At 42.0% G+C, this 21,129-nt stretch overlaps 2 protein-coding genes across 2 annotated transcripts in view; one reads left to right on the top strand and one right to left on the bottom strand.

The window, feature by feature from the left end:
- The window catches only part of PIN4 (peptidylprolyl cis/trans isomerase, NIMA-interacting 4), a 98,159-nt gene that overhangs the window by 48,684 nt on the left and 28,346 nt on the right, over positions 1–21,129 (top strand). The window lies entirely within an intron of this gene.
- ERCC6L (ERCC excision repair 6 like, spindle assembly checkpoint helicase) overlaps positions 1–21,129 on the bottom strand; it is a 61,692-nt gene that overhangs the window by 37,365 nt on the left and 3,198 nt on the right. The window lies entirely within an intron of this gene.

Below are 21,129 nucleotides of genomic sequence, written 5' to 3'. Positions count from 1 at the left end.
CTAAGAAACATTCAGTTGTTCATCAAATATGTATAAAGCATTTACCACATGTCAAGCATTGTGCTAAATGCTGGAGATATACCTAAGAGCAAAACAGGTCTCTGCCTTTGTGCAGCCCATAGTACAGCAGACTGACATTTACCAAAGAATCACATAAATAACTAGCTACAAACTGTAGTAATGGCTATGAAGGAAAAGTATAGAGGGCTATTAGAGCATACAAGAGGGGAACTCAGGGATGAAGAGCAGTGGGCCTCAAATCTTACAGAATTCTATTTTAACTCTTCAGGTTTGGTCCTTGCCAAATACACCCAAAGTATAGAGGTCATAAAGCAAAGACTTACAGGGACAAGGCAAGTAAAAGAAACAAGTGAAGCTGCTGTATGAAAAGCAACACTGGGGCATGTGCCCCATGTAAAGGGGGCACGCTGCTATTCATCTCCAGATGGTAACTGAAGCACAGAAGTAAGAACCCAGAGTTGCCAATATCTTCTGATGGTTGAAAAACAGTTGGAAATTCTGATTTTTACATGAATTCTCCTGAGTTTTAAATGGTAACTAGTGCATACATTTTAAAAGCACTGGGCAGGACAAATAAAACTTATCTGTGAACATGGCTCATGGGCTGCCAGTTCGTGACTTCTGGTTTATCTCAGAAAGAAAAAGTACCATCAACTTTGGTTGTATCCCTTCTCCAAATGCTTTCACCTGCCTCCACCCCAAAAATGGTAAGCCTAGGGCTCTCAGGATAGAACCCTACCACAAGGTTTGATTTGGGTCTTAACACTGTCCATATATGTACTCTGTTTCCCCTATCACTTAAAACAGTTTAAGGCTTTCTGTAGCATTTATTATCTGTGTCACTGGCTTGGGATTCCAGACAAGAACTATCTGGACCAAACCATATGGCCCAAAAGAGATCCAAGGTTCCCAGTGCTCTTTCAGGTCCTTTGTACCCTGTCACAAAGAGAATATAAACAGGCAGGAAGAGCAAGGCCTATTTTAAAGTGAGTAAAGGCAGACAGGGATCTAGTCCACCTCCTTTGTAATTTAAGACCTGAAAATTTTGGTTGAATTGGGCAAACACTCTCCTACCAGAATAAATAGGAAGATAGCATCATCTTACATGTTAACATGCCCTTAGAAAGCAGCTGAACCTGCTCCTAATTACTCCAGAAAAAGCAGCTAATTAATAATTACGCCAAAACCAAAATTATCTTTTATTCTGACACAGAGGATGTGCTTTGGCATCCAGATGGATCATACCAGCTAATGCTCCTCATCAGGAAAGATAGTTTCATTATTTGGGGGAGCATTTGGTGGCTAACATCCTGACTGACCCTTTGAGATAAAGTCTAACTAAAAATGAAAAATTCTCCAGGAACAATATTAAGTTCTTTTATGGGGACTTCCCTGGTGGCTCAGTGGATAAGACTCCACACTCCCAATGCAGGGGGCCTGGGTTTGATCCCTGGTCAGGGCACTAGATCCTACATGCAGGCTACAACTAAGAGTTTGCATGCCACAACTAAGGAGCCTGCCTGCCGCAACTAAGGAGACCACGTGCTGCAACTAAGGAGCTGGCAAGCTGCAACTAAGACCTGGCGCAGCCAAATAAATAAATAATTTTTTTTTAAAGTTCTTTTATGGTAGAAAAGAACTTTGGTGCCTCCAGCCCCCAATCTTCCAGCCCAAGGTTATCTGGTTAATCACTGCACTGGAATGCAAAACTCTGGGGCTTCAAGCAAGCAATTAATCCAGAATCTGAATAAACCTAGGGTTGTTTGGGAAAAAGTCCTGAACCCTCAAGTCTGCCTTCAGTTCACCTTCAGGCCACCTCAGTGGGGAAGTAGATAAGACTTTCCATTAAGACAAGAATATAAATCTAAAAACAAACCATGACCTAGGTAGTGGTTACAATAATAATTCATTAAATTGAATATTTACATTTTATACATTTTCCTATATATGTCTTATTTTCAGAACAAAATGTTAAAGAATGTTACTCGCCCACCCTATTGGCCAAAGGATAAGCTCTACCACCAGAAGAAGGTGGATGTGAAAGCTTGCTGAGCAGACAAAAAACCAAGACAACAAAACACAATAGCAACCATTTAGTTTTGTAGTAAGCTTTGATATCAGGTACAGTGAGTGCTCCAACTTTTATTTTTCAAGATTGTTTTGGATATTCTGGGTCCTCTGCATTTACACAAGGCTTTTTTTTTATAATAGCTTGCCAGTTTCTGGGGGAAAAAAAACAGCTAGGATTTTGCTTGATATTGCATTAGAATTTGTCTATCACTTTGGGGAGTACTGCCATCTTAACAATATTAACTCTTCCAACCCATGAACACTGGCTATCATTCCATTTAATTAGGCTTTCTTGAACCTATTGCAACAATGTAGTTTTCAGTATACAACTCTTGCACTTCCTTGATTAAAATTATTCCTAAACATTTTATTATTTGTGGTGCTATTGTAAACGGAATTGTTTTCTTAATTTCTTTCACTGCTGTGTAGATAAATACAACTGAATTTTGAATATTAATCTTTGCATCCTAAAACTTTACTTGTGGGAAGCAGTCAGCCTTGAGAGCAGGCTGCGGACGTGCCAGGCATGCCACCGCTGCTCGAAGGGACTGGCCCTACTTGTTACCCTCCTTGTTCCATTCCATGGGAGATAAATCACCCAGAGATCAGAAAGAATGTAAAATGAGATAAGCAAAACTGTCTCCCCCCTGCACGTGCAGGTTATTTTTGATGATTCTGGGTTTATGGGTTTTCTCCCAGGGAAGTTAACCTTGAGCCGAGACAGTCTTTAGATAATGTAAACCATCGTCTGGCAACCTTCCCTTTTCTAGTCTATATAATCTGCAACTGTAGCACAATAAAATTCGCCTTGCAACCATCAGTTGTCTTCATCCTTCTGACCCCATTTGTCCATGCTATTTCAGTTCCTTACCCCTTCCCTTTTGACCCTGGGCGGTGAGATCCTCTTTCTCCGGCTGGTCCGCGGCATTTACTGAACTCATTTATTAGCTCTAAAGGTTTTTTTTTTTTTTTGTAGATTCATTAGGGTTTTTTATATAAAAGTTCATGTCATCTGCAAATACAGATCGTTTGACTTCATTCTTTCCAATCTGCCTGCCTTTTATTTCTTCTTCTTGCCTAATTGCCCTGGCTTGAACCTCTATTATAGTGTTGAATCAAAACAAATTATAACGTTGAATAGAAGTGGTGAGAGCACCCAACCAAAAAGTGGGCAGAAGACCTGAATAGATATTTTTCCAAAGAAGAAAAAGAGATGGCTAACAGGCATATGAAAAGATGCTCAACATCGCTAATTATTAGAGAAATGCAAAACCACAATGAGGTATCACATCACACCTGTTAGAATGGCTATCTTCAAAAAGTCTACAAATAACAAACGTTGTACAGAATGTGGAGAAAAGGGAACCCTTGTACACTGTTGGTGGGGATGTAAGTTGGTGCAGCCACTGTGAGAAACAGTATGGAGGCTCCTTACAAAACTAAAAATAGAAATACCATATGATCCAGCAATCCCACTCCTGGGTATCTGGAAAAAACGAAAACACTAATTCAAAAAGATACACGCGAGAGCCCTGAACCTAGATGGCGGAGTAGAAGGACGTGCTCTCACTCCATCTTGTGAGAACACCAGAATCACAACTAGCTGTTGGACAATCATCGCCAGGAAGACACTGGAACTCACCAAAAAAGATACCCCACATCCAAAGGCAAAGGAGAAGCCAAAATGAGATGGTAGGAGGGGCACAATCACAGTAAAATCAAATCCCATAACTGCTGGGTGGGTGACTCACAGACCAGAGAACACTTATACCACAGAAGTCCACCCACTGGAGTGAAGGTTCTCAGCCCCACGTCAGGCTTCCCAACCTGGGGTCCAGCAACGGCAGGAGGAATTCCTAGAGAATCAGACTTTGAAGGCTAGTGGGATTTGATTGCAGGACTTTGACAGGACTGGGGGAAACAGAGACTCCACTCTTAGAAGGCACACACAAAACAGTGTGCGCATCAGGACCCAGGGGAAGGAGCAGTGACCCCAGGGGAGAATGAACCAGACCTACCTGCTATTTTTGGAGGGTCTCCTGCAGAGGTGGGGGATGGCTGAGGCTGACCGTGGGGACAAGGACACTGGCAGCAAAAGTTCTGGGAAGTACGCCTTGGCATGAGCCCTCCCAGAGTCGGCCATTAGCCCCACCAAAGAGCCCAGGTAGCCTCCAGTGTTGGGTTACCTCAGGCCAACCAACCAACAGGAAGGGAACACAGCCCCACCCATCAACAGTCAAGCGGATTAAAGTTTTACTGAGTTCTGCCCACCAGAGCAACAGTCAGCTCTACCCACCACCAGTCCCTCCCATCAGGAAACTTGCAAAAGCCTCTTAGATAGCCTCATCCACCAGAGGGCAGACAGCAGAAGCAAGAAAAACTACAGTCCTGCAGCTTGTGGAATGAAAACCACGTTCACAGAAAGACAGACAAAATGAAAAGGTGGAGGACTTTGTACCAGATGAAGGAACAAGATAAAACCCCAAAAACACAACTAAATGAAGTGGAGATAGGCAACCTTCCAGAAAAAGAATTCAGAATAATGATACTGAAGATGATCCAGGACCTCGGAAAAAAAAATGGAGGCAAAGATCAAGAAGATGCAAGAAATGTTTAACAAAGACCTAGAAAAATTAAAGAACAAACAGAGATGAACAATAAAATAACTGAAATGAAAACTACACTAGAAGAAATCAATAGCAGAATAACAAAGGCAGAAGAACGGATAAGTGACCTGGAAGAAAAAATGGTGGAATTCACTGCTGCGGAACAGAATAAGGAAAAAAGAATGAAAAGAAATGAAGACAGCCTAAGAGACCTCTGGGACAACATTAAACACAACAACATTCGCATTATAGTGGTCCCAGAAGGAGAAAAGAGAGAGAAAGGACCCAAGAAAATATTTGAAAACTTCCCTAACATGGGAAAGGAAATACCACCCAAGTCCAGGAAGCGCAGCGAGTCCCATACAGGATAAATCCAAGGAGAAACACGCCAAGACACACAGTAATCAAATTGGCAAAAATTAAAGACAAAGAAAAATTATTGAAAGCAACAAGGGAAAAACGACAAATAACATACAAGAGAACTCCCATAAGGTTAACAGCTGCTTTCTCAGCAGAAACTCTACAAGCCAGAAGGTAGTGGCATGATACACTTAAAGTGATGAAAGGGAAGAACCTACAACCAAGGTTACTCTAACCAGCAAGGATCTCATTCAGATTCGATGGAGAAATCAAAAGCTTTACAGACAAGCAAAAACTAAGAGAAAACAGCACCACCAAACCAGCTCTACAACAAATGCTAAAGGAACTGCTCTAAGTGGGAAACACAAGAGAAGAAAAGGACCTACAAAAACAAACCCAAAACAATTAAGAAAATGGTCATAGGAACATACATATCGATAATTACCTTAAACGTGAATGGATTAAATGCTCCAACCAAAAGACACAGGCTCGCTGAATGGATACAAAAACAAGACCCATATATATGCTGTCTACAAGAGACCCACTTCAGACCTAGGGACACATACAGGCTGAAAGGGAGGGGATGGAAAAGATATTCCATGCAAATGGAAATCAAAAGAAAGCTGGAGTAGCACTACTCATATCAGGTAAAATAGACTTTAAAATAAAGAATGTTACAAGAGACAAGGAAGGACACTACATAGTGATCAAGGGATCAGTCCAAGAAGAACATATAACAATTATAAATATATATGCACCCAACATAGGAGCACCTCAGTACATAAGGCAACTGCTAACAGCTATAAAAGAGGAAATCGACAGTAACACAATAGTAGTGGGGAACTTTAACACCTCAATTACACCAATGGACAGATCATCCAAAATGAAAATAAATAAGGATACAGAAGCTTTAAATGACACAATAGACCAGATAGATTTAATTGATATTTATAGGACATTCCATCTAAAAACAGATTACACTTTCTTCTCAAGTGTGCATGGAACATTTTCCAGGATAGATCACAACTTGGGTCACAAATCAAGCCACAGTAAATTTAAGAAAATTGAAATCATATCAAGCATCTTTTCTGACCACGATGCTATGAGATTAGAAATGAATTACATGGAGAAAAACGTAAAAAACACAAACACATGGAGGCTGAACAATATGTTACTAAATAACCAAGAGATCACTGAAGAAATCAAAGAGGGAATCAAAAAAAAAAAAACCTAGAGACAAATGACAATGAAAACACGACAATCCAAAACTTATGGGATGCAGCTAAAGCAGTTCTAAGAGGGGAAGTTTCCAGCTACACAAGCCTACCTCAAGAAACAAGAAAAATCTGAAATAAACAATCTAACCTTACACCTAAAGGAACTAGAGAAAGAAGAACAAACAAAACCCAAAGTTAGCAGAAGGAAGTAAATCATAAACATCAGAGCAGAAATAAATGAAATAGAAAGCAAAGAAATCAATAGCAAAGATCAATAAAACTAAAAGCTGGTTCTTTGAGAAGATAAACAAAATTGATAAACCATTAGCCAGACTCATCAAGAAAAAGAGGAAGAGGACTCAAATCAATAAAATTAGAAATGAAAAAGGAGAAGTTACAACAGACACCACAGAAATACAAAGCATCCTAAGAGACTACTACAAGCAACTCTATGCCAAAAAATTGGACAACCTGGAAGAAATGGACAAACTCTTAAAAAGGTACAAACTTCCAAGACTGAACCAGGAAGAAATAAAAGATATGAACAGACCAATCACAAGTAATGAGATTGAAACTGTGATAAAAAATCTTCCAACAAACAAAAGTCCAGGACCAGATGGCTTCACAGGTGAATTCTATCAAACATTTCGAGAACAGCTAACACCCATCCCTCTCAATCGCTTCCAAACAACTGCGGAGGAAGGAACACTCCCAAACTCATTCTATGAGGCCATGATCACCCTGATACCAAAACCAGACAAAGATACTACAAAAAAAGAAAATTACAGACCAAAATCACTCATGAATATAGATGCAAAAATCCTCAACAAAATACTAGCAAACAGAATCCAACAACACATTAAAAGGATCATACACCATGCGCAAGTGGGATTTATCCCACAGATGCAAGGATTCTTCAATATAGGCAAATCAATCAATGTGATGCAACATATTAACAAATTGAAGAATAAAAACCATATGATCATCTCAATAGATGCAGAAAAAGCTTTTGATAAAATTCAACACCCATTTATGATAAAAACTCTCCGGAAAGTGGGCATAGAGGGAAACTACCTCAACATAATAAAGGCCATATATGACAAACCCACAGCAAACATCATTCTCAATGGTGAAAAACTGAAAGCATTTCCTCTAAGATCAGGAACGAGACAAGGATGTCCACTCTCACCACTATTATTCAACATAGGTTTGGAAGTCCTAACCATGGCAATCAGAGAAGAAAAAGAAATGAAAGGAATAGAAATTGGAAAAGAAGAAGTAAAATGGTCACTGTTTGCAGATGACATGATACTATACATAGAGAATCCTAAAGATGCCACCAGAAAACTACTAGAGCTAATCAATGAATTTGGTAAAGTTGCAGGATACAAAATTAATGCACAGAAATCTCTGGCATTCCTATATACTAATGATGAAAAATCTGAAAGAGAAATTAAGGAAACACTCCCATTTACCACTGCAACAAAAAGAATAAAATACCTAGGGATAAACCTACCTAGGGAGACAAAAGACCTGTATGCAGAAAATTATAAGACACTGATGAAAGAAATTAAAGATGATACCAACAGATGGAGAGATATACCATGTTCTTGGATTGGAAGAATCAATATTGTGAAAATGACTATACTACCCAAAGCAATCTACAGATTCAATGCAATCCTTTTCAAATTACCAATGGCATTTTTTACAGAACTAGAACAAAAAATCTTAAAATTTGTATGGAGACACAAAAGACGCTGAATACCCAAAGCAATCTTGAGAAAGAAAAACGGAGCTGGAGGAATAAGACTCCCTGACTTCAGACGATACTACTAAGCTACAGTAATCAAGACAATATGGTAGTGGCACAAAGACAGAAACATAGATCAATGGAACAAGATAGAAAGCCCAGAGATAAACCCACACACCTATGGTCAACTAATCTATGACAAAGGAGGCAAGGATATACAATGAAGAAAAGACAGTCTCTTCAATATGTGGTGCTGGGAAAACTGGACAGCTACATGTAAAAGAATGAAATTAGAACACTCCCTAACACCATACACAAAAATAAACTCAAAATGGATTAGAGACCTAAATGTAAGATTGGACACTATAAAACTCTTAGAGGAAAACATAGGAAGAACACTCTTTGACATAAATCACAGCAAGGCCTTTTTTGATCCACCTGCTAGAGTAATGGAAATAAAAACAGAAATAAACAAATGGGACCTAATGAAACTTAAAAGCTTTTGCACAGGAAAGGAAGCCATAAAGGAGACGAAAAGACAACCCTCAGAATGGGAGAAAATATTTGCAAACGAATCAACGGACAAACGATTAATCTCCAAAATATATAAACAGCTCATGCAGCTCAATATTAAAAAAACAAACAACCCAATCAAGAAATGGGCAGAAGACCTAAATAGACATTTCTCCAAAGAAGACATACAGATGGCCAAGAAGCACATGAAAAGCTGCTCAACATCACTAATTATTAGAGAAATGCAAATCAAAACTACAAAGAGGTATCACCTCACACCAGTGAGAATGGGCATCATCAGAAAATCTACAAACAACAAATGCTGGAGAGGGTGTAGAGAAAAGGGAACCCTCTTGCACTGTTGGTGGGAATGTAAATTGATACAGCTACTATGCAGAACAGTATGGAGGTTCCTTCAAAAACTAAAAATAGAATTACCATATGACCCAGCAATCCCACTACTGGGCATATACCTAGAGAAAACCATAATTCAAAATGACACATGCACCCCAATGTTCACTGCAGCACTATTTACACTAGCCAGGTCATGGAAGCAACCTAAATGACCATCGACAGACGAATGGATAAAGAAGATGTGGTACATATATACAACGGAATATTACTCGGCTATAAAAAGGAACGAAATTGGGTCATTTGTTGAGACGTCGATGGATCTAGAGACTGTCATACAGAGTTGAGTAAGTCAGAAAGAGAAAAACAAATATCATATATTAATGCATATATGTGAAATGGTACAGATGAACCGGTTTGCAGGGCAGAAATTGAGACACAGATGTAGAGAACAAACATATGGACACCAAGGGGGGAAAGCTGTGGGGGGGTGGGGGTGGGGGGTGATGAATTGGGTTATTGGGATTGACATGTATACAGTGATGTGTATAAAACTGATGACTAATAAGAACCTGCTGTATAAAAAAATAAATAAAATTAAATTTAAAAATTAAAAAAAAAGATACACACAACCCAATGCTCATAGCAGCACTATTTACAATATCCAAGACACGGAAGTAACCCAACTGCCCATCAAGAGACTATTGGATTAAGAAGATATGGTATGTGTGTATGTATGTATGTGTGTGTGTGTGTGTGTGTATATATATATATATATATATATATATACACACACACACACACATATATTTGTGTGTGTAGACACACACACATACACACTGTACTATTAACCATAAAAAAACATGAAATACTGCCATTTGCAGCAATGTGGATGGACATAGAGAATATTATGCTTAGTGAAATAAGACAGAGAAAGACAAATACTGTATGATATCACTTATATGTGGAATCTAAAAAAATAATACAAGTCAGTATATATGCAAAACAGAAACAGACTCAGATACAGAAAACAAATTTGTGTTTACCAAAGGGGAGAGGGAACTGGGGAGGGACAAATTAGGGGTATGGGATTAACAGATATAAACTACTATATATAAAATAGATAAGCAACAAGGATATAAACTGTATAGCAAAGGGAATGATACCCATTACCTTGTGATAACCTATAATGAGTATAATCTGCAAAAATATTGAATCACTATGCTATACACCTGAAACTAACACAATATTGTAATTTAACTATACTTCAATTAAAAAAAAAAACTACTGGCGAGAGCAGACATCCTTATCTTGTTCCTGATATAATGGGGGAAAGCTTTCAGTCTTTCACCGTTAAGTATAATGTTAGCTGTAGGTTTTTGTAGATACCCTTGACCAGGTTGCGGAAGTTATGTTGTATTCCTAGCTTGTTGAGTGTTTTTATTATTGCAGGATGCTAGATTTAGTCAAATGCTTTTTCTGTACCTATTGAGAACACATGGTTTTTGCCCTTTGTTTTTGGATGAGTTAAGTTTGATATGTCTATTATCAAGTAGAGATGTCAAGTAAGCAGCCAGATACAGGAGTCTGGAGTTCAGAAGAGGTCAGGACAAAAGACAAAAATGTGAAAATTCTCAACATAAAGATGGGATCTAAAACCAAGAACCTGAATAAGATCACCAAAGGAAGGAGTATAATTTTAAAAAGACATGGCATTCCAACACTCCAACATTAACAGATGAATTCCAGCTAATGAATACAGAAAGAATGGTGAAATTAGAAAACCATCACTTGTAATCCCTAATGAAATAACTGATTTGGGCAATGATTATCAATGGATGAAAGGTTGCTGGGGAACTGGGTATCCACAGGATGCTAAAGTATCCCCGACATATTATTTATTCATCACAAGGGGGGAAACGCAACTTTGCAAAGGAGTGATCAGCCTATGACTACCTGAACCCATTGATCAATCATAAAATTACTAAAAGTAGGAAAATCAGACATTATATGCTTCCTGATATGATGCAATAGGAAGTACATGACCTCACCTATGAAGTATTCATGTCAAAAATATTGAACCTTAAATCTTTTTGTTTTGGCTCTAGAATAGTTTTTTTTTTAATTTTTATTGAGGTATAATCGACATACAGCATTATATTAGTTTCAGGTGTACAACATAATGACTTGATATTTGTATATACTGTGAAATGATCACCACAATAAGTCTAGTTACCATCTGTCACCATATGTAATTACAGATTTTTTTCTTGTGATGAGAATTTTTAAGATTTACTCTTAGCAACTTTCAAATATTCAATACAGTATTATTAACTATAGTCACCACACTGTACATTACATCCCAGGATTTATTTATTTTATAACTGGAAGTTTGTACCTTTTGACCCCCTGCATCCATTTTGCCCACCCCTCAACTCCAGGAACCACCAATCTGTTCTCTGTTATCTATGAACTTGGTTTTGTTTTTGTTTTAGACCCCACATATAAGTGAGATCATACAGTATTCGTCTTTCTCTGTCTGACTTATTTCAATTAGCATAATGCCCCCAAGGTCCATCTATGTTGTCGCAAATGGCAATAATTCACTCATTTTATGGCTGAATAATATTCCTGTGTGTGTGTGTCTCTCTGTGTGTCACATTTTCTTTATCCATTCATTTATCAGGCCTTTAAATTTAAATTACAGGAGATAGAAGAACAAACTAATGACACTACAGACTAATCCAAATCATTGGCATAGAAATAAAAGTGGGGAGGGATTTTTCTAGATTAAAAGATGCTTAAGAAAAGAATCTAAAAAAGAGTGGAGGGACTTCCCTGATAGTCCAGTGGTTAAGACTCTGTGCTCCTGGGACTTCCCTGGTGGTTGAGTGGTTAAGAATCCACCTTCCAATGCAGGGGACATGGGTTCAATCCCTGGTTGGGGAAGTAAAATCCCACATACCGCAGGGCAACTAAGCCTGCACGCTGCAACTACTGAGCCCACGTGCTCTAGAGCTCATGTGCCACAACTAGCGAGCCTGCACGCTGCAACAAAAGATCCCACATGCCGCAATGAAGATCCTGCATGCCGCAACTAAGACCTGATGCAGCCTAATTAATTAATTAAAAAAAAAGACTCCGTGCTCCCAGTGCAGGAGGCCTGGTTCGATCCTTGGTCAGGGAACTAGATCCTGCATGCTGCACCTAAAGATCCCGCATGCCACAGTGAAGATCCCAAGTGCCACAACTAAGACCTGGAGCAGCCAAATAAATGAATAAATAATTTGTAAAGAACAAATGAGAGTGGATATATGTATAACTGATTCACTTTGCTGTACACCTGAAACAACATAACATTGTAAATCAACTATACGCCAATAAAAACTTTAAAAAAATAAAGTGTTATCTTAAAAAAAAAAAGAGGCTTATGAAATATAACCAAATGCAGCTTGTGGAACTTCTTTGGATCCTGATTCAAACAAATCAATTATTAAAAGACTTAAGACCATTTGAAAAATGCAGATAGGAACTGTGTATTAGCTGATATCAAAGTATTAATTTATTTTGTTAAGTGTGATATGGTACAGTGGTTTTGTAAGAATATGTTCCTTTGTAGAGACACGTACTGAAATATTTAAGGATGAAATACTATGATGCCTGAGAACTTACTTTAAAGTACAGTAGGGACTTCCCTGCTGGTCGAGTGGTTAAGAATCCACCTTCCAATGCAGGCCACAGGTTCGATCCCTGGTTGGGTAACTAAGATCCCACATGCCACGGGGCAACTAAGCCCGCAGACCACAACTACTGAGCCCGTGCACCACAACTAGAGAGCCCACGTGCTGCAACTAAGACCCAATGCAGCCAAAAATAAATAAATATTTTCTTAAAAATTAAAATAGGGGCTTCCCTGGTGGCGCAGCGGTTGAGAATCTGCCTGCCAATGCAGGGGACACGGGTTCGAGCCCTGGTCAGGGAACTAGATCCCACATGCCGCAACTAAGACCTGCATGCCGCAACTAAAGATACCACACGCCACAACAAAGTTCCCGCGATCCCACACACTGCAACTAAGACCTGGCACAGCCAAATAAATAAATAAAATATTTTTTAAAAAATAAAAAGGGACTTCCCTGGTGGCACTGTGGTTAAGAATACACCTGCCAATGCAGGGGACACAGGTTCAAGCTCTGGCCTGGGAAGATCCCACATGCCGCAGAGTAACTATGCCCGTGCACCACAACTACTGAGCCTGTGCTCTAGAGCCCACGAGCCACAACTCCTGAGCCCATGAGCCATAACTACTGAAGCCTGCGCACCTAGAGCCTGTGCTCTGCAACAAGAGAAGCCACCACAATGAGAAGCCCATGCACTGCAACGAAGAGTAGCCTCTGCTTGCCACAACTAGTGAAAGCCCATGAGCAGCAACAAAGACCCAACATAGCCAAAAATAAATAAATAAAATAAATTTTAAAAAATGTTTAAGCAGTGCCTTTAAAAATAATAATAATAATCAGCCTGCCAGTGCGGGGGACACAAGTTCGAGCCCTAGTCCAGGAAGATCCCACATGCCGTGGAGCAACTAAGCCTGTGTGCCACAACTACTGAGCCCACGCACAACTACTGAAGCCCAAACACCTACAGCCCGTGCTCCACAACAAGAGAAGCCACCGCAATGAGAAACCCGCGCACCAAAACAAAAAGTAGCCCCCACTCGCTGCAACTAAAGAAAGCCCGCACACAGCAACGAACACAGCCAAAAATAAATAAATAAATAAATTTGAAAATAAATAAATAAATAAAACTAAACTTTCAAAAAAAATTTTTTTAAATAAAGTACATTAGAAGAAAAAGCAAAAGCAATTGGGGATATGAGAAGAAATCAGCAGAATCTAAGAAGCAGCAACCAGCGAGGTAGAAAGAAAGTCAGGAGAGTGAGGGGTCCTGGTGGCCAAATGAATCTAGCATTTTGTGGAGAAGTGATCAATTCTGTCAAGTACTACTGGTGGGTCAAGGAAGAGGAAGATTATGAAGTGACCATTAGATTTATGAAAGTCGACCTTGACAAAAGCAGTTGGAGTAGAATGATAGAAGAAAGTGGGTGACATAGAGAATAGAAAGCAGATGCATAGAGAATAGAAAGCAGATGCATAGAGAATAGAAAGCAGATGGGTGACAGCAAGAGTTGACAACATAGAGTACAAGCAAGTGAGTAACAGAGAGGGTGACACAGACAGTGAGTGACATGGGAGAGAGGTTGGATGACAGATAAGTAGAGGGTCAGATAATTCTGCCAGTCGTCATTTATTGCCTCTCAGTTCCAAATTCACCCCTCAATACCTGCTCTGTGATAATGACAGAATTCCTTTAAGCATCTCTCCTCTACAGCCAGCATGATGTTAAACTTTCTCAGTAGAGGACACCTGAGGGACACTGCAGGAGGAGGGGGCTCTCCTGAAGTTGCCAGCTGCCGCTGCACAGGGGGTCAACCAAGTGACACACAGCCACCCACCCAGAACATGCAGTCTTTCAACGACCTTGAAGTCTCCACCTGGCCTGGCGATAACCTTCTTGCAGCCCTCCCTACATGGGAACCAGCCTCCCCAGCAGCTGCCTGTGCCCCAGGTCCCACCCCTTCTGCACTCCTACACCATGGGTTGCTGCTAGCCTGCTTCCCACCTGCACTCCAGAAGGTTGCTCCCTATGAGCCCAGGGAGTGCAGACCAGCTCCAGCCTGGGCAAGCCAGCACACTTCTCTGCTATCCAGTGGGCTGAACTATACCTTCTCCAAGGAGGTCTGAACCTCAGCCATGGGGAGAGGGCCTCCTTGCAAGTTTGTCCTTCCTTGGGAACTCTCCCTTAGCCCTAGGGCACCATGTGGAGTTTCCCTATTTCTTATAGTTACTCATTTATCAATTTAATAACTCTTACTTTAAAATTCCTGTTTTAGTGGTTGAGAGTCCTCCTGCCAATGCAGGGGACACGGGTTTGTGCCCCGGTCCGGGAAGATCCCACGTGCCGTGGAGCAGCTGGGCCCGTGAGCCATGGCCGCTGAGCCTGTGCATCCGGAGCCTGTGCCCCACAACGGGAGAGGCCACAACAGCGAGAGGCCCGCGTACAGCAAAAAAATAATAATAATAATAAATAAAATTCCTGTTTTAATATACTGTATGGTTTCTACCTCCTGATTGGACCCAGAATGATATAGTGACAGAGAAAAAAAGAGGATGGGTGACTGAATAAGGGAGTGGGTAACAGAGAAAGAAAGTGGGTAACAGGGAAAGAGTGGGTAACAGAAAGAGAATGGGTAATAGAGGTAGACAGTAGGTGACAGAGATGATAGGTGACAGAGAAAGGGGGTACAGAGGTACAGAGTGGGGAGGTTGACAGAGAGACAAAGAGTAAGTGGGTGAGAATGAATGGATGACAGTGTGAGCAGGTAGTTGAGAGTGTGAACAGGTGGGTGACAGAGAGGAGGGGGTGGTAGGTGACAGAGAGATAATGGGAGAAAGGGAGAGAATGAGAGAGAGAGAGAGAGAGAGAGAGAGAGAGAGAGAGAATTGAGTGCCAGAGAGGGAGAGCAGGTGACAGAGGTGGGTGACACAGAGAAAGAGATAATGGACAACAGAAAGAGACAGAGGCAGGGGAGGGAGAGAGGGAGGGAATGCCAGAAGAAGAGAAAGAGGGGGCAACAGGGGGAGAGGGACAACACAGAGTGGAAGCAAGCAGGGGGTACAGAGAGCACAAGGGGCCGGTAGGCAAGAGAGGAGCTGGTGGGCGGGCATCACCGAGGGAGAGCATGACTGACACAGTGTGTGACAGAGTCATTGTACGCGACAGAAGATGAAGGTGTGGCAAAAGGAAAACGTGCAGAGAGTGTATGACAGCAACTCTCAGTTCACTTTCATCTCTTGGACTGGAGAGGCAAAGAAACAGGGAAGGAGAGGGACAAAAAAGTGAGAGGAGAGAGGAAGAGAGAGACAGAGAAACTGTGAGAGCAGGATTGTACCAAGGAGTAGAATTATGAGCAAGAGAGAAGGGAGAGAATGTAGAGAAGGCGATGCTCTGTGCAAGGCGGTTTTGGTTTGGGGGGATTTGGAAGAGGATGAGAGAGATTGAGACAGATTAGGAGAAATAAAAGAGGGATTGGGGGAGTTGAGGGCTCATGAGAGATGGAATGTCAGGAGAGACAGAGAAATGAGAGAAAGGTTGGGATTGTGAGAGTAGAAGATGATTGCGAGAGAAGGGGGTGCTTGTTGAGGGGGGTGGGAAAGAGACCATTTGAGCATGCTCACAAGAGAGCATGTGGACTGAGTGAGACAGGTGCCAGCACGAGAGGCAGTGTTGGTGAAACCAAGTGGGGGCCCTGTGGGGCTCCTGGACACGGAGGCCTTTTTGTCCCCTGTTTCTTGTAGGCAAGACTCCAGCCTCCATGACCTCCCCTGAGTTCCAAAGGGCAGATTCAAACAGTTGCTAATCAATGGGGGGAAACAGCCAAGAAACCACCTGAGGCAAGATTAAAAGGACCAGAGAAGCTCATCAAGATTAGGAGAGGACCACCTGAGACCCTACACACACCCTAATCTTGTCAGCAACCCCACCTTGGGAAGTATTGTTATAAAACTCATCAGGGCTTCCCTGGTGGCACAGTGGTTAGGAATCCACCTGCCAATACAGGGGACACGGGTTCGAACCCTGGGCCGGGAAGATCCCACATGCCGCGGAGCAACTAAGCCCCTGTGCCACAACGACCAAGCCTACACTCTAGAGCCCGCGAGCCACAACTACTGAGCCTGTGTGCCACAACTACTGAAGCCCGCACGCCTAGAGCCCATGCTCCTCAACTAGAGGCCACTGCAATGAGAAGCCTGTGTACCGCAACGAAGAGTAGCCCCTGCTCGCCACAACCAGGGAAAAGTCCACGTGCAGCAACAAAGACCCAATGCAGCCAAAACTAAAATAAATAAAAATAAATAAATTTTTAAAAACTCCTCATCAAATCCTCGGGGTTGGGGGGTGGGTGGGCACATAGTTTTTTGAGACAGGAGCCCGCTGCCCACTGTGTCCCCCTTTGCCTGGCAAGGTAATAAAGCTACTCCCTTTCTACTCCTCCAAAGCTGTCTCCACGTTTCTATTCGGCACTGGTGAACAGAGGCCGGGTTTTTGGCAACAAAATTTGGGGGGCTCTCCTGGTATCTGACTCGAGGGCCGGCAGCCCCGTGGGGCCCCTCGGCTTGATCAGACGCTCGCAGGTTTCTCTGCACACCAGCCTCCTTCGGGAGAGCAGAGGTTTGGAGGACTTCTCTGAGGCCAGATCACTAGGGATGCCCTGCCATAGGGCTGTTGTGCCCCGATAATACCCGGACTGCCATCTCAGTAGTCGGAACTCCGAGATGGAGGTGGAGAACGGGAGAGAGGTTGCCCTAGTAACTGCTAAGGCCACCTTTGCCTTGAGGACACCCCCTCTTCTGTCCACATCAGTCCGGACTTCCTGCTCTGAGAAAGCATTTTGGAGAAGGAGAAAAGTAGGATTAGGTACGTCACAACACCTCTGCCAGCATTTTTGGAAGTCCCCCAGCATGCACACCGAGGTAGTTCGACCTGGTCCGTTTGGGGGAACTCTGGTTCCTGTTTGGGGATTTTCCATTAGGAAGATCCCATTTGTAATGCTCAACTTGGACCAAGGCCACCAGCTTAGTGGGACTTAGAACCCAGTTTGAACCTTGGGCTGTTTGTTTTGTGTGTGTGTGTGTGTGTGTGTGTGTGTGTGGCTTCCGTTTGGCTGGCGAGATTTCTGGTTTTGCTTTCAGTTTTGTGTACACAGCTGTTTAATTCGACTCAATATGGGAAGCGCTTCCTCTTCCTCTCCATCTGACAGTCCCCTAGGGAAGATTTTGGCAGATTGGTCAACCTATAGCTATGAATCTATTTTAATTCTGTTTAGCCAATGTATATTCTTAAAAGTGAGGAGAGGTGGCCTTTGTATGGTAGCCTAAATTATTATACTATTCTTCAGCTAGAATTGTTTTGTCACAGAAATGGAAAGGCTGGGAATTCTCTCCACTTCATCTGGGCTAGCCACTTTGGCCTCGCTCCCTTGCAGCAACTGAGCCACTCTGGGCCCCCTGAGAGCCAACTCTGGGTTTGTTCTCTTTCAAGAACTGAGCCAATCTGTTTGGAAGCCTTTGTCCAGGAGTGGAAGTGAAATTTTTAAACTATACCTCCTCTGAGTTTCTGTCTGTGTGGCCATAGCCTATCTGTCGTTTGTGTTTTTGTGTGTATTGTTTTGGGGTGAGCCACTCTCGCTTGTGTAGGGTGGGAAAATTCTACCAGATCATTGCGAGCCATTTTGAGTCCTATGTCTGGGAGTGGAAATGGGCTACATCTTGTCTGATCTTTTGTTTGTAGGACCATGTTTGTTGTCTATGTATGTGTCTCAGTACTTGCATTGACTGGTTGAGACGAATAACAGGGCTCACGTGTGACAACACCAGTGTACCCTATCGCGTCGGGCTTTGCCTGTGGCAGAATTGTTGGTTGGGATTTTCCCTTTTGGACTAGCCTTGTTGAAACCATGCACCTCAGATTGGGACTTGAACCCACGTGCCGGGACTCAAACCCAGCCAAAACCCAGACTGGGACTTGAAACCATGAGGCTGGGACTCAAACCCGGCCAAAACTCAGATTGGGACTCAAACTCACATGGCTGGGACTCAAACCCAGCCAAAACTCATATTGGGACTCGAACCCACACAGCCGGGACTCGAACCTGGCCAGAACCCACCTGTCTTCCAACTGAGATCACATACCTGGCTTCAGGACTTAATGAAGCTCAGGTTCTCTTTTATTTATTTTTTTTAGAAGTAATGGATTTACTTTACTTTATTTTTTTAACATCTTTATTGGAGTATAGTTGCTCTACAATGGTGTGTTAGTTTCTGCTTTATAACAAAGTGAATCAGCTACACATATACATATATCCCCATATCTCCTCCCTCTTGTGTCTCCCTCCCACCCTCCCTATCCCACCCCTCTAGGTGGTCACAAAGCACCTAGCTGATCAGAAGCTCAGGTTCTTGATGTCCCATCGCAGAAAGAATTCAGTGAGAGACAAAATGATAGGTAAGAAGTGGATTTATTTACAGAGAAACACACTCCACAGACAGAATGTGGGCCATCTCAGAAGGTGAGAAAGGCACCAGGGTATGGGGTTGTCAGTTTTTATAGGGGTGGGTAATTTCATAGGCTAATGAGTGGGAGGAGTATTCCAGCTTTTTGGGGAAAGGGTGGGGATTTCCAGGAATTGGGCCACAGCCCACTTTTTGATCCTTATGGTTGGCCTTGGAACTGTCATGGCGCCTGTGGGTGTGTCACTTAGCTTGCTGATGGGTTACAATGAGCGCATACTGAGGCTTAAGGTCCAGTGGAAGTCCACTTGTCCTGCCATCTTGGACCCATTTGGTTCTAATCAGTTTATGTCATGTCCTTGGACTGTGTCATTCTTTCAAAGGTCGTTTCCTGCCCCCTTCCCTCCTGTTTCATCGTTATGGATGACCAGAGTTCTATTCCATCTTGTAACGGCCCCCCCAGGGTATTTTTACAAAACTAGGAGATCTTCAGCTATGCCCCCATGAAAAGGGATTGTTATTTCTCTCCCCCTGTGCCTGGGCCCTCCGGGAACACTTATCTAGGCCATCTCTAGTTCCTGAGACTGAAGAAAAAGGCAGGGAAAGAAGGCCTTTTTTGTGGAAGGGGGAAAACTGAGGTCTCTGGTTTGGTCTTTATGTAAAAGTTAACTTGTAAATGAGCTCTGTTTAATTGACTTGAAAGTAAGCTCTTACAAACTAAATCTAAATGTCTAGAAAATTGGCCAAGATAAATTTTAGGACCACATGATCTGAGAAATATTCAGTACTGAATTGATATCTGCTATTGAAGGTGGCTTAAGCTTGTTGGTTTGATTAATATAGACATGTCTTTAGAGTCATCAGTGTTAAATAATGCAAGTGAGATAAGAGCTTTTGGGTAAACTCTTCAGAAATAATTGTTTTAGGAATGTGTACTTAAGAATAATCTCTTCAGTTACTTTGTAGCTTAAAAATTTAGAGTTAAGTTTATTGAATAAGTAGGCCATTTACAAATAAAATAAGATACTGAAACATTAGTTAGTGAATATTGGCTTACCTTGGCAGAGAGAGCAACTAAAGGTATTTGGTGCCACCCTGAGATACTCTCCATAAGAAAGAGACCCTACACACACCCTAATCTTGTCAGCAACCCCACCTTGGGTAGTACTGTTATAAAACTCCCAAATCCTCCGGGGAGGGGGGCGGTGGGGACACATAGTTTTCAAGGCTGGAGGCTGCTGTGTCCCCCTTTGCCTGGCAAAGTAATAAAGCTACTCCTCCAAAGCTCTGTCTCCCGCGTTTCTATTAGGCAACACTGGGGAATCAGCACAAGCTGCTTGCTTAGGGAAAGGACGGGGTGGGGGACTAAAGGTCTTAAGCCTTATCCCCATTTTCCAGATGAGAAAATTGAGGCTCAGAAGTCAGGGGACTTACTTGAGGCCTCCCAGCTAACAAGTGCCAGAGTCATAATTTGAACCCCAAATGGCCCAACTCTGAAGCCAGCACTCTACCCCCCACACACTTCCTCCCTCTGTTTTCCCCAAGTCTTCTTTAAGGAAGTCATGTAACTCAGTCCAAAGATGTGTTTCACTCCTCTGTAAGGAGACCTTTTGCCTTCTAACAGCCTTAAAACATTCTTTTTTTTGAAAAGGGAGATGGAACTATTCCACTGCTCCAATTGATTTCTTTGTACTACAACAAAATTTAAAACTTCTGTGCATCAAAGGACACAATCAACAGAGTGAAAAGGCAACTTACAGAATGGGAGAAAATATTTGCAAATCATACATCTGGTAAGAAGTTAATATCCAGAGTATATAAGGAATTACAACTCAACAACAATGAAACAAGCAACCCAATTAAAAAATGGGCAAAGGACTTGAACAGATATTTCTCCAAAGAAAATATACAAATGGTCAATAAGCACATGAAAAGATGCTCAACATCACTAGCCATTAGAGAAGTGCAAATCAAAACCCCAATGAAATACCACTTCAATATCACTAGGATGGCTAGTAACAACAAAAACAACAACAACAAAATAAGTGTTGGAGAGAATGTGAAGACATTGGAACCCTTGGGCACTGTTGGTGGGAGTGTAAAATGGTGCT

The sequence above is a fragment of the Mesoplodon densirostris genome, chromosome X (assembly GCF_025265405.1).
Source record: "Mesoplodon densirostris isolate mMesDen1 chromosome X, mMesDen1 primary haplotype, whole genome shotgun sequence".
Taxonomy (NCBI): domain Eukaryota; kingdom Metazoa; phylum Chordata; class Mammalia; order Artiodactyla; family Ziphiidae; genus Mesoplodon; species Mesoplodon densirostris.
The sequence above is the reverse complement of the archived record's forward strand: the minus strand, read 5'-3'. Positions and strand labels throughout refer to the sequence as shown.